Here is a 14,077-nt window from a genome sequence, read left to right as displayed (position 1 = left end):
AAAACATCTCAAAAGCTCACCATTAGGATATTTTCATTCTGTTTTGCTCTTAGGGATACAGAGTGCGCAATATTTGTGGCCACAAGGTAACAATCAAAGCACCTGAATCTAATTTGGTTTCCTTTTTTTCCATTAAATGTCCCAAATCTATAGGTTAAAGACATATTGAAATTTGTACATGCTATCAGTACAAAGAGTCTACATGCTTGCCCTCAGAATTCATGTTCTTCAAGAACAGAATTAACATTATCACTTCAGAAAAAAGGGTAATAACAGATATAAAAATTATCTTAGACATAAGGATTACAAACTGAGTGTATTTATCTTCAGAGGTAATCAATCATTGCATGTGCCAGAGATCTGTAAAAGATTGGCCTCAGAACTGCTATAGGGACTTATCCTCTCCTCCACAAATTGCTCAGCTTCACCAAAGCAAAGACACTATTCCCCATTGAGGACTAAATAAATGACAAGCTTGAAGTAGTGAAAAATAAATTCATTTTCTGAGTTACTTGCTTAAAAGGCTGTCTGAACAAAAATCGCACATTTCTCTCCATATAATGGAAACTTACTACTTTATACAACACAGTACTTATTTGAAAATAAGCCTGAAAAATTCATCATAAAGGAAAGGATATCTGGGGTATTAGTTCTACCACACCCACAAATAATAGAGCAGAGCGTTGGGAATAAGGACTGCGTCTCTCTATTCAACCCCCAAACCCTTTTCTGTGTTATTACAATCCATATATTGTTCATACATATAAACATTTTTCTGGTAACCAGGGAGCAATTTATTTATGCATTTTATTTTCACTGCATGTTGGTAAGAATGCAAAAATGTAAACATTGATCTACATAATCACATACATACACTAACTGAGACTTCCTGCAACAGTGTGAATCAGATCATTAAAAAGTAGCAAAATTGCCATTAATGGCTTTTGCTCAAAGTGGGTATTTTAATTATTCTGGGTACTTTGAATTCATGAATAACTTATCAGTCACTCATATTCTATTGTTTTCCTTCTTCCCCCCACCCCTTTTCTTGGTGAATTTCTGATATTTAAATCATAGTCTTCAATGTTTCTTTATTTGAATTATTACTAGGGAGGTCTAGAAAATGATATCGCCAGCCAGAATAGATGGAGTTGTTACAGCTCATCATGAGATTGTATAATCCATTTACTAAGGGGGAAAAAAGTACCAAGAAATATAATACAGTATATTAGAGGCAGAGGAAGATTTTTTTGCAATGTAGATGACATGAAAAGATACTGAAGTATAAGAAAATTGTATATATCTCACAACTTTTTGTTTCTAGGCTCTAGGAAAGAATACTGAGTATGAATCATGAGGGCTGGGTTTAGCTTCTAACTAATACAAACTGGTTTTCCTTGATTACGTTCCTTCACCCTGCTACAGTTCCCTGAACATTGCCACCACACTCCCCAGTCTCTCTCTTGCCCTCCCTCTTGCTTGTTCTCCCAGCCCCAAATGTACATGGGTTCTTTCAGTCCTGGGATATACCAAGATCTTTTCTGCCTCATTTGCTTTTTCACATTATTTTGTTGTTGTTGTTGCACATTTTATCTAATCATCGCCTAACCATTATTCTGGTCTTAATTAAGAAATACTTTCTCAAATAGGCCTGTTCCATGCCCTCCATCTATATGGGGCTCCTGTGTAGCATTCTCCCGAATCACACACATTATTGCTAGGAGGTATCATGATTTATAAATAAAATTTGTTTTCATGATTGTTTTCTTCTCTGAAGAGGGTATATTGTATGTTTTAGCAGGGATCTTGTCTAGTACGTTGTAGATGCTCAGAAATATTTGACAAACTAACATATGAATAAGTTAATAATAAGAGTTGGGGGTGGGTAAGTGATCTACAAGATTTCATCCATATCGGTCTATGACACCAGAGTAAATCCATTGTTTAATTTTCATTCAAAACCAATCCTGAAGGCAATTTTATCATAAACTGTGCTTTATAAACACAGACAGGAATTCCAAAACATCTCTTAAAACACACTCTGAGTTTTAGACTTTTGTTTAGCTATTCATTTCAAGAGGTTAATCTCTAAAATGAAAATCGGATCCCATCCTTTCTTACTAAAGCTCTGGCCTGACTTTTCAGTGTAAATAACATAAAATCCAAGCACCTTGGGATGATATGCAAAGCCCTCATGATCTGCCCAGTCTTTCAGCCTACAGCTAAGACAAGAATCTTGCATTTGGCATTTAAGACCTATGCATAGTGCCCAAAATTCATGGTCCTTTCCCCTTTTTCTTCTTCTGAAATAATGGTTTTGTATATGCATTGTCCACTTTCTAGAAAGCCTCTCCTTTCCCATCTTTCTTAGCTTTGGTTCACTGGGCAAATTCCATTTCAACCTTCCAGATTTGGCTGAAATTATGAAGCTTAGTTTTTTTCTTTATCTTCCAGAAAGACCAAAGTACTTTATGATGTGGATGCCTCTATTCTAACACTTAGCAGATTTCTGTAACCATTTTCCTGCAGGACAATTTCTTCTTAGTCAACCCCGAAGAGCAGGGGTTGCATTCTTACCTTGTGTTTCTTTGTTCTCTAATACAGTGCCTGGCACATGTTAGGCAATTTGCAAATGTTGAAAGAATGAACAAAGGTGAGATCCAAAGTACTTTGTTGAAGGCTCAGGGAATGTTTTTTTCAGTGCTTCAGGTGTGAATGAAAGGATTTGGTCTCTAGCTATTCAATTCTACTCCAATATTCCAAAATTTATTAATAATGAATCATTTTATAGACTTGTCTTTATCAAGGTAACAGCTACAAACCAGCATTTTGATAATTTTATTTACAGATAATTTTGTATTGTTTTTCTCTGGACATTTACATTTTGATTTTTGCCTTTTTTTCTAAAGTTCATTCAAGCTACTAGTAGAGTGAATCATCTATGCAGAAATAGTACTTTTTGGATTTGGGTGGTCACAATTCTGAATATATCAGTTTCTTGTAAGGTTCTAAAATTAGATAATTATTTTCAATGCTTTGTTCCGTTCTGTATTCATCAGCACTTTACATATTTATGTTCCATATTTAACTTGTCTTCATTATATATTGATATTTTTTTATGCATGATCAATTCTTGGCTGTTTTCAATGAAATATTCACTGCATTAAAATTTTTTTTTTTTTTTAGTAATCATTGCTTCTGTGTCTGTTTTTCAAGGTTTTGGAGATAAAATTAAACTTTTTATTATAATAGAAAATAAATTCTGTGTCACATCACAACAGGTACTCATTAATGTTTCTTTTTATCTTTCTTATTTATCAGAACCCAGTACCAAAGCCCAGACCCCATGCTAACCCTGCAGGGGGTCATGGGGCACGAACTAGCCCATCTCAGGTGCAGGTGCTCAGAGTTAGGCATTTTTGTCTTGTCTTTTATTCAGTGTTTAACTGCTGACACTCATCTAGTGACAGACTGGAAAAATTCAACCAACATTACCTTTTAAATAAGGATGATGAAATCTCAAAGACCTAGAATAAATGATGCAAAGAACAAAAAGCCTTTCAGGTTTGTACTTGTTAAAAAAATGGAAACTCTAAGAAAGAGATTAAAAAGACAGTTTTATAGACAAGTGTTTTGTTTTGTTTTTTAACCGCCTTGCACTAATAAAATACAACTTTAAAAGGAAAAGAATCTTTATTAATAGTTAATAGTCATTTTAATCATTTCTATTGGCTGAAGAGCCAAGTGCTAATGTGCTCTTTCTCCAGTATGGCCTCTAATTTGTTTCAGAATGAGCAGTGAATTGAGCCTCCCTGAGGCTGTGAAATAGCAGGCGGCCCTTCAGCACAGCCTGGGCATTTTATGAATGGCTCAACTGCTCCTCATTGGCTGACTTTCTGTCTTTCTTGCTGAGAGTCAGACCACCTTGACTGAATGCTCAGGCAACAAGACTTTTATAGACTTTTATTATTATTGTGTTATTAATTTATTAAAATTTTATTTGTTTTATTTTTATAATGTTTCGTGTACTATCAAGGCTGTTTTGGTTATAAATCACATAAATCCAAATCAACTAGTTTAAGCAAAAAAAAAAAAAAAAGGTAACTTATTGGTTCATATAACTGGGGAGTCCAGAGGTAGTTTTAAGTTTCAGGCATGGTTAGATACAGAGACTCAAAGATTTCCTCCCTCCCTTCCTCCTTCTTTCCCTTCCTTCTTACTTCCTTCCTTTCTTCCTTCGGAAAGCAAGACTTTTATTGATAAAAACATTGCAAACTGAAAAGAGAAGGTGCATATTTATAATCAGAACAGCTTGGTCCCTGGTTTCAGGTCTAAGCAACAAGACAGGTGCTATGAGTGTTCTATTGTCTCTTTTATAGAAAAAGAGTTTAGAGGGAAGATGTGAAAGACTGTCTAATGTTCCATTTTACCCCAGTGATAATGCACATCATTTTAAAACAAGAAAGACATAATAGCTCAAGAATATCACTACCCACCCTGGCTGGTGTGGCTCCAATGGTTGGAGCATTGCTCCCATGCACCAAAGAGTCCAGGGTTTTATTCCTGCTCAGCTCACATATCCGGGTTGTGGGTTCAATCCCCAGTCAAGGTATGTACATGAGGCAACCAACTGATATTTCTCTCTTACTTTGATATTTCTCCCCGCCCCCCCCCCTCTCTCTCTCTCTCTCTCTCTCTCTCTCTCTCTCTCTCTCTCTCTTCTCTCACTCTCGCTCTCCCTCCCTCTCTATTTAAAATCAATAAAAGGCATATCCTCAAGTGAGAATAAAAATAAATATATCGCCAAAACCGGTTTGGCTCAGTGGATAGAGCTTTGGCCTGCGGACTGAAAGGTCCCGGGTTCGATTCTGGTCAAGAGCATATACCTTGATTGTGGGCACATCCCCAGTGGGGGGGGTGTAAGGGCAGCTGATCGATGATTCTCTCTCATCGATGTTTCCAAGCTCTCTATCCCTCTCTCTTCCTCTCTGTAAAAAAATCAATAAAATATATATTTAAAAAATAAATAAATAAATAAATAAATAAATTAATTAATATATCATTACCCACTCCAAATGAAACCAATGTGTGACTACACAAACATCCACACACAGTGTAAATGTATAGAAAGCTTTTATAAGAATACTTATACCATTAATTAATATGTTTATAGCAAAATCATCTGAGAGGGAGGAGGAATTGAGAAGAGATCTTGAGAGAAATGAAGATGGCTTTTTGCTTTATATGTTTTATTTTTTTAATATTCTGTTACAACAAAAATATCTCTTTTTTTAAATATTTTCTGACTACAAAGGCCTTTTTCTTGGGGGGGAGGGTAAATATTAGCCTTTGTGAGCTTTTCACTTTACCAATTTTGCAATAACTAATATTTTTAAAGGAATTAAAATCTTCAGTATACACTTTAATTATCCTTTCCCATTAGTAGGGCTAGGCGAATTATTGACCAACTGGAGGAAATCATATTTAGGGGCAGCAGAAGGTCCCCAACTAACCTACCAATGGTCATTGTCATCATCATCATCATTATCATCATCTCAACATCATCCAGCAGCAGTTTTTAAATAGGCCATCTGAGCATGAAATGGCACAGCACTCTACAAGGTTAATGAAACAAGCGTCAAGGATGCCATTTCAATGTTCCCATTCATATAAGAGAATAAACACCAACAAGAACATACATGTATGTACAAGTATAAACAGCCACCCCACTGTAAAAGCACTGCCTCCAAAACATTTTTTAGAGATGATATTGGTCATTTCTAATTGAGGAAACCAAAATGTCCCACAAGGTATTCTTTCACATGTTCTTTCTTGAAGCAGGACTTTATCATGTAGTTGTTTGAGGAAATGTAACAGAATGGTTGTCTTTGATAAACACAACGTTCCCTGAAGTACTGGCATTATCATAGAATAGTCACTTGCAAATAACAAAAGTATAATTTTTCTTAGTAAACACTTTTTCCCCTGCTGTCCAGGAGTGGATATGTTGTTCTTGTTATTTACTGGAATGTTTCTCTATTTCCCTTTGTTATCTAAGGATGAATACTTTTTTTTTCCTTATAGATTTATTTATTTATTTATTTATTTTACTATTGACATGACATGAACTTCAGGAGCATCAAAGAATATAAATCTTTATTCCTGCTGTTGATTCAATAATTATCTGTATATCTAAATTTGTTGAGAAGTTGATCTTATTTTGTTTTCATATTTTGTAAGAAAAAACAAAAATGAACTTACATCTTTATACAGCAGAACTTACCTTATAAAAAGGGTCATTTTTTTTTTTTTTGCTATTGTTCATGAGCACCAATAAAATCTCCTTGAAAATTATGAACTTGATCCTTCTGAAAATCACTATTGTTGCTTCTTTTTATTAAGCTCTTTCTTTTTGAGGGTTTATGGAAGAATAACATAAGAAGACTCTCTTGTGTAGATTTTTGAAGGCAAGAGATTCTTCAACACATACAAAAGAGAGAAAAGGCTTAGAATTTCAGAATCACTTTATTTGATTTTGATATAACTTTGTAGAGCTGTTTTAGGTTCACAAAACAATTGAGAGGAAGGCAGAGATTTCTCATATGCTCCCTATCTCTCATTATCATCATCCTCACCTAGAATTATTCATTTCTTACAATTGATGAACTTAACATTGACACATCACAATCACCCAAAGTCCATAGTTAACCTTAGGATTTATTTTTTGGTATTTTGTAGTCTATAGGTTTAGAGACATATATGATGTATCCATCATTATAGTATCACACAAAGTATTTTCACTGCCCTAAAAATCCTCTTTGCTTCATCTATTCATCCCTCTCCCCTTTTTACTGTCTCCATAATTTTGCCTTTTTCATGTAGTTGAAATCTTATGGTTGTGTAGCCTTCTCTAATAGACTCTTATTACTTAATGATATGCATCTAAGTTTCCTCCATGTATTTTCATGAGTTGATAGCTCATTTACTTTAGGTGTTGAATAATATTTCACTGTCTGCATATACCAAAGTTATTTATCCACTTACTTACTGAGGGATATCTTGATTACTTCTAAGTTTTGAAAATTATGAATAAAGCTACCATAAATATCCGTGTGCAGGTTTTTGTGTAAGGATGAGTCTTCGTCTTCAAGGAGGACACACTCACTATCAAAAGGTGTGGACTAAAATTGTGGTGCTCTGTGTGGAGAGCTATTGTTCTATTTATATGAGATGATGCTATTAGCTGTTCAGTCTCCACATTTAACCCTTTTCTCATTGCAATAATGTTTTCTTTAGCAGTATGACTAGTGGGGAATAGGGTTTCAAGGACTTTATTCTACAAGCAGACCCTAATGACTATGAAAACAAGGACTACTTTTTAAAAAAATTCTTTTTGTTATGGATTATCAATATATGTTTGTCAGTGACCATGATGTATTAATTAGCTTTGCAAAAAAACACTTTGCCTGGAAATATTATAGAGAGATAGTTTGGGTTGTCATAGGGATACCATGGAGTTTCTAAGGGGACTTCCTGAATTTGTGGCAGGCTGTGCTAAATTTGATTGTTTTTACTGATCTACTTTTTATTGAAATTAAATGAAATAGGTTGTTCAGTAATTCAAATTGGTTATATATATATTCTTTAGCTTAGATAAGGACACAACAAAGAACAAGAACAACTCTACATATGCTATACTGAAACCCTTGAAGAATTTCTTGTGACTTAATATAAGCATCATGGAAAAAAATCCCAAGTCAGTCATACAGAAATGCTCCTGCACAAAGACTCACAAGAGATTACAGATCATTTTTCAGACGAGGGACAGTCAAATAGACTTAGGCCTGAAGAAAATGTAGTTATGTAAGGAATCTAAAAGCAGTAAAATTTTTCCATTAACTATACAGAAGAGAAAACCATTACCATCCTGCCATTTCAGCAATATGATATAAAACAATGCTCTGATAAAGATAAAAACAAATCTATAAATCCAGCCTATGCTTGAGGAGAACATATCCACAGTGGCATTAAATGTGACTTCAAATCACACACAGACAACCTGAGGGCCTTGTCAGTGATGGTCAACTGGAATATAATTGTGCAACTCAGAAATTTGGCCTCACAACAAAAGTTGTCCATATTTCCTTGATAGATTTTATTCACTTGACTTATAAATCTCATTTAATATATAGACAGCAGCAATAGTAGTCAGAATTTTGGCTAGTCCATCAGCATTGGTAAAGTACAGTGAAGATGAAACAAAATGTATCTATTTAACATTTATTTTGTGCCCCAGATTATTTGAGGCATTTTGAGAAAAATCAAAGCTATAATAAAAACAGAATAAGTTAAATTATTTTAGAAGTGACCTGTGTGCATTAAAGAAATAGTAAATAACACAAGACAGTTCATAGTCAAATTTAAAATTTCCTGAACAGAATGTGGAATGTTAAATAAATGCATAATAAAGGTACTCCAGTGTGCATTACAGTAACTGGGCTTTCTTAATAAATAAGTATTGGGTTATGCAGTAAAAAGGAGCTTTCTGGGAATGGTATTAAAGAGAAAAGTTTTTATTTATCCTTGTTGGATTAACTATACACGTAATATGAATGAAAGCAGGCTGCGTAAACATCAACTAAGAGAGCAAAAAAACACTATGGGGATATTCCTTAAAATGTAGAATGAAAGGTATTGTGTACTTTAAAATATGTTAGGAGGGTACTTCTCATGTTGTTATAATTTTATAAACCTTTGCAAACATGTTAGATGTGGAAGAATAGTCTCAAAAGGAGAGTATTCGAGCATTTCTGTCAGTATAGATATTCATAGATATTCATGGATGAGTTCATATATGTATGATCTCAGGATCATCCATAAAAATTTTTTGTTGTTAATCTTCACCTGAGGATATTTTTCCCATTCATTATTAGAGAGAGTGGAAAGGAGGGTGAGATAGAAATTTCTATGTGAAAGAGACACATGGAGTGGTTGTCCTCTGCAGGTCCTCTGATTGGAGCCTGGCATTCAACCTGCTACTGAGGTACGTGCCCTTCCCTGGAATGACCCAGGACCCTTCAGTCCAAGAACTGACGCTCTATCCACTGAGCCAAACTGGCAAGGGCTAAGACATGTTTTAAAACCATTTAAAATCTTAATTAACATGAAGCAAAAATATTATAATGAAATTCAAATTCTAAATTATTTGGCGCAAATCATGAGAGGAGCTGTTTCTTTCAGCAAAGGTCAGTCCTTGCACTTTTCTCCTAACCTCACAGAAAACCCACACCATTTATTAGCCGTTCTCTTCCTCTTATCTTTAATCTCCTACTGTTTACTGGGTCCTTGCAAACAGCTTTCAGATATACCCAAGGTTCTCTCGTGTTTAAAATAAAATGAACAATAAAATTATCTCAAATACACAAATCCACACACTTTGCTGAGCTAAATTGCAATTATTTGTCAGGCATCATCATAAGGATTACCTGCTTGTAAGAATTTCTTATCACCTAATGTAATCAATGTATAGCTGTGTAAAAATTTGTCCTTATCCTTTGATGCACTTAGCACAAATATTATGAATGGCATTTTGTGAAGTGATGCGCCCATTGCTTCCTGAGCTGGGCCGAAACCTCTTATCAGGGTTCATGACCACAGCACTGACTTGATGTCTAGAACAGGGCCTGGGACATAGTGGCCCTCAATTGATTTTTGTTGCCTTCAAGAATAGCTACAGGACACAGTCTGTCCAACATGTGAGATTACGGAATGTAATTCTGGACCTTCAAAGATGCACAAGGTGGAGGAAAGACTTAGATACCCTGTGCATGTCAACACACCTCATCTCTTTCATCTTTTCTCTTCTTTTGCGCCTATTGTTTGGATATTGGATTTTGTACATCCAGGCTGAGAAAAGAGGGATGATGGAGAATGTGTTAGGGTAATGACTCAGCTTTACTCCAATACAGACGTCGAAGGGCATTTCCTACTTACCCTACTCTGTGGTCTGTACATATGTTTACAGCTTTGCCAACTTATATTAGTCCATTCCTGGGACAGAATATAAGCAATGAAAATATAACTTAAATACTCATTATTCAACTTACTTATATTAGTATAGGATAGCTTCTTTTCCCCCAGGCTTCCAATAATGGTAGATCTCTATGGTAAAGTAATCTAATGGGGCATAAATTATTTAGCCATTTCAGCTCTTCCATCATCATGACCTATTGTACCCATGACTAGCTGTAGACTAAGTTATTTACAAAGACTCTCTAAAATGTATGACTTAACTCTCTCACAGACAATCTGTTCACATCAATTAGATACAGAAAGACAGCAGGCAAATATTTAAGTGGACATGGGTTGCACTATAACTAAGGGAGAAAATCTGTTGAAATTTCCCAGCCTCCATTCCCAGGCAACAGTCCTGTAATCACTGGGGCAGCCAGAATGAATATTGTTGACTCTCCTTTTAAGGGGGACTGTGATGTACAGTTAAAATAGAAAGTAAACTTTAGTGCAATTAAGATACCTAATTTTAATAGCTTTTTTTATAGAAATTTAAAATATTTTTTTCAATATTTAAAAAACCCTAAAATTTAGACTTGATCTCATTATGAAAACGATGATCTGATTACTTCAGATAATAAACACAATTATAGTCATAGTAATTCTTTCAGACATTATGCACACACAAAGGCTAAAATGGAACTTGGAATTCTACCCAAATTAGGGTAGTAATTGGGACATTTAATATGATCATTTAAAATTAAAAAAGCAAATTTGATGTAGTAATGCTTCAGTGCATCTTTGTACATATTATTTCTGATATCTTTTGATATGCAGTGTCTTATTGCTGAAATTGAGTGACTTGTTCCAGGTGGCTATACTCTGTAGATTAGTATAAAATAAAATCTTTCTAATAAGCCTGTACTACTATTTATCTGTCCTTAGAAGCTATTTTAAAAATCCACCTCAAATCTCTGTACTAGTCCATTGCTTTTAGCAAGTTGTAATGCAGAGGCATTATAAAAAAATTAAAAAGTGATCTGCTATAGATTGCTAAATTACCTTGTTTTGATCAAAGGGTGCTTTTTTTCCCAAAACCAAAATCAATCAACTTACTAATGGAATTAGGGTTTGTTACCTATTCTGTATAAATTACCAAAAGTGCTTTTGAGAGTATATATGCCCCTTCAAATTGAAGGTAAATGATAAAAATGTATGATATTTCTTTCCTTTCCTAAAGAGATTGATATCAAGGGAATGCTCAGTTACTCAAGGCATTTAGAATGTACTTTTATCTGAAGGTCAAAATTAATTTAGGGCATTATTTTAATATGGGCCATGAAGGGGACTATTGAGTTTGTGTACGAATGCTCTCTTTGTGCATAACACCATGCAGAATAGTCAAGGACATACAAAGGCTGGCATTCTCATCCCTATAAGGTTTACTGAAACATCAAAGAGAGTGGTATGGATAATGAACACTAGTTCTGAGAAGAAAAATCAGCTGGAGACATTAAAGAAGGTCTTGGGCTGAGTTCCAACAGAGTAGGAATTGATTTTAAAACCTATACCTATAATATTTTATTTGTGTGACCTTAAGCAATTTAATTAATTTTCTTAATTGTTGATTCTGCATATGAAAGTTGGGGTAATACATTCACAGAGTTTCATGAGTGGTTAGAGACAGTTTTTTTTTTTAATGCCATGGTGCTAAATAAATTCTGGTTGTTCCATTTTATTTTCAATCAAAAAAATGAAAGGATATAATAGAAATGGAATAGATTTAAGTTAGGTCTCAGAAGGCTTAAATGACACACAAGAGACATTCAAACATTATTTTGTAGACAATAGATTTTTAAAATTTTGAGGTGGGGCAGTGAGTTGGTAAAGAGAATGTATTTTAAACAAATACACCTGGCAATAATATGAAAAATTTATTACTAGTGTGTAAGAATGAGTCAGAAAGACTAAATTAAAAATTCATTTAATAATCTAAATTAGGATTCTTATGGTTGCTTTTTTAAGAAGTAATGAAAACAGGAATAAAGAAGATAGTATTGTGCCCAGCAGGTATGGCTCAATGGTTGAGCATAAACTTATGAACCAGGAGGTCATGGTTTGATTCCTTTTCAAGGCACTTGCCCCGGTTGAGGGCTCAATCCCCAATGTGGAAGCACAAGGCAGCCTATCAATGATTTTCTCTCATTATTTGGTATTTCTATGTCTCTTTCTTTCCCTCTCCTTCTCTAAAATAAAAAAATACATATTTTAAAAAGTATTGTGAAGTTATTATTAGTAATTGATAGATTCTAATTATTGATAGATTCTGATTAATCTCTTATAATAATACATCCATCAGGAGAGGGTTTATATAAGTCACTCTAAAATTCAGGGTATTTAGAATGTACTTTTATCTAAATAAAAGTGCTCAACTGCAACAATAAAAAGCACTCTTACTTTAGAAAGAAATTTAGGAAGGATGTAAAGTAACTCAAACGTTCTCTAACAGATTTAGAAAACTAGCTGTGGTGGTTTTCTCTCCATAAACAATGCGTATATTGCACCATGGACCCTTTCCAAAAGAGATATCACTGATACAATGTCTGGATAATAAATGGGTCTCATGGCTCACCTGTCCCCTCTCCCACCCATCTCCATACCTGTAAAATAACAGAGGAATCTGATCACCTAAGAAGGTAGCAGGCAATGGCTATCAAAGTGCATTCCCAGTAATAAGGGCACAATTGTACTATAAAAAATTGTACCACAGAGTAAGTTTATTTTTTACTGACCCCATTACCTTGCTAAAATACTTTGCTTTATTCATATCCTTAGCTACAAGTAGACAGGACATATTTCATAGGTTGTTTAAGCTAAAAAATCTTGCTGGGTCCATCTGTTTTAGAAAACCAATTTCCATAAGGAAATCCAAAAGTCTACAGCTGGAAGGGGCTCAAAGATCACCTAATCATACGAGGTCATTTTGGATTTGGGAAAATGGGACTCTGCAAGAATAAGTGCTTTTCCCCAAATTTATACCTGCCCAGCGGAGGGCTTTGAATTAGGATCTTTGGCTTAAAGTCTCCACACCTGATCAATTATTTAGTTGGGAAGGGATGTTAAAGGCTTTGTGTGCTCCCTAACGGGATATATAGTGAAGGCCATACATCTTAGTGGTTGAAAAGATGGAATATTAGTAACAGCTCTGCTGCTTTATGTGTGAAACTGTTTATGAGCTCTGTAAAGGCAGTGACCACATATCTTACAGTTATCATAGTATGCCTTGCACCTAGCGTGATGCTACTAAGTCAGGGGTACTTGTTTCATTCATTGGAAGAATAAAGGAACGCATGACTAGTGTTTATCTCTTAAATTGTTATGCAGTTTCAAAGAGAATCTGAGCACCCAGGCTTATAAGAAGCTTTAGGCGAATGTTGTTATTTCTAAAAGCAAGGCTGAGTGTCCTCTTGCCTTATATCCAATATTGCTGGGTATCAAGAATACTTCTGATAAAGTTCAATAAATTCTTTCATTTTGAAGGCTATCCTTAGAGCCAAAGAATCTCCATGGGGTCTTCAGTAGGAATCAATATGCAAGAGAGACAAAAAATAGATGATGCCCTTGTTGTAGCATAAATATGTAAAGATGATACAAAGGAGGTAAGAATACGAGTCTGTGTAATGGAGAATTGTGGAAAGAATGTCAAAAATGAAGTTTCAAAAGTATAGAGAGTGTTTCTGCTGTTCTTTATCTATATCCCTCTTTCTTCTCTCAATGTGGAGCAGAGACAAACCTTGCTTGCACCAACACCAATGTGGGCAACTTGGTTTTCTGAAGTTCCTTGGACATGTCCAGTGAAATCACAAAAATTTACATTTAAGCAACTCATTTACTTGGCAGAAATGTAGAATTTCTTGTTTTTGTTTTTGTTTTTGTTTTTTAAATCTATTTAATTAATGCCCTAATCTATGTAAAGATAGGCTGTCACTATTGAGGGAAAGAAGTATATTTATACAGGCATATATATATATATATATATATATATATATATATTAGTGTATATATT

The 14,077-nt window shown here is 34.5% G+C and overlaps 2 long non-coding RNA genes across 2 annotated transcripts in view; one reads left to right on the top strand and one right to left on the bottom strand.

The window, feature by feature from the left end:
* LOC311621527 overlaps positions 1–14,077 on the bottom strand; it is a 1,687,340-nt gene that overhangs the window by 134,075 nt on the left and 1,539,188 nt on the right. The gene's annotated exons all lie outside the window — the stretch shown is intronic.
* The window catches only part of LOC311621526, a 484,022-nt gene that overhangs the window by 134,076 nt on the left and 335,869 nt on the right, over positions 1–14,077 (top strand). The window lies entirely within an intron of this gene.

Source organism: Pipistrellus hanaki (assembly GCF_964339955.1).
Source record: "Pipistrellus hanaki genome assembly, chromosome: 4".
Classification (NCBI taxonomy): domain Eukaryota; kingdom Metazoa; phylum Chordata; class Mammalia; order Chiroptera; family Vespertilionidae; genus Pipistrellus; species Pipistrellus hanaki.
This window is presented reverse-complemented; position numbering and strand designations above follow the sequence as displayed.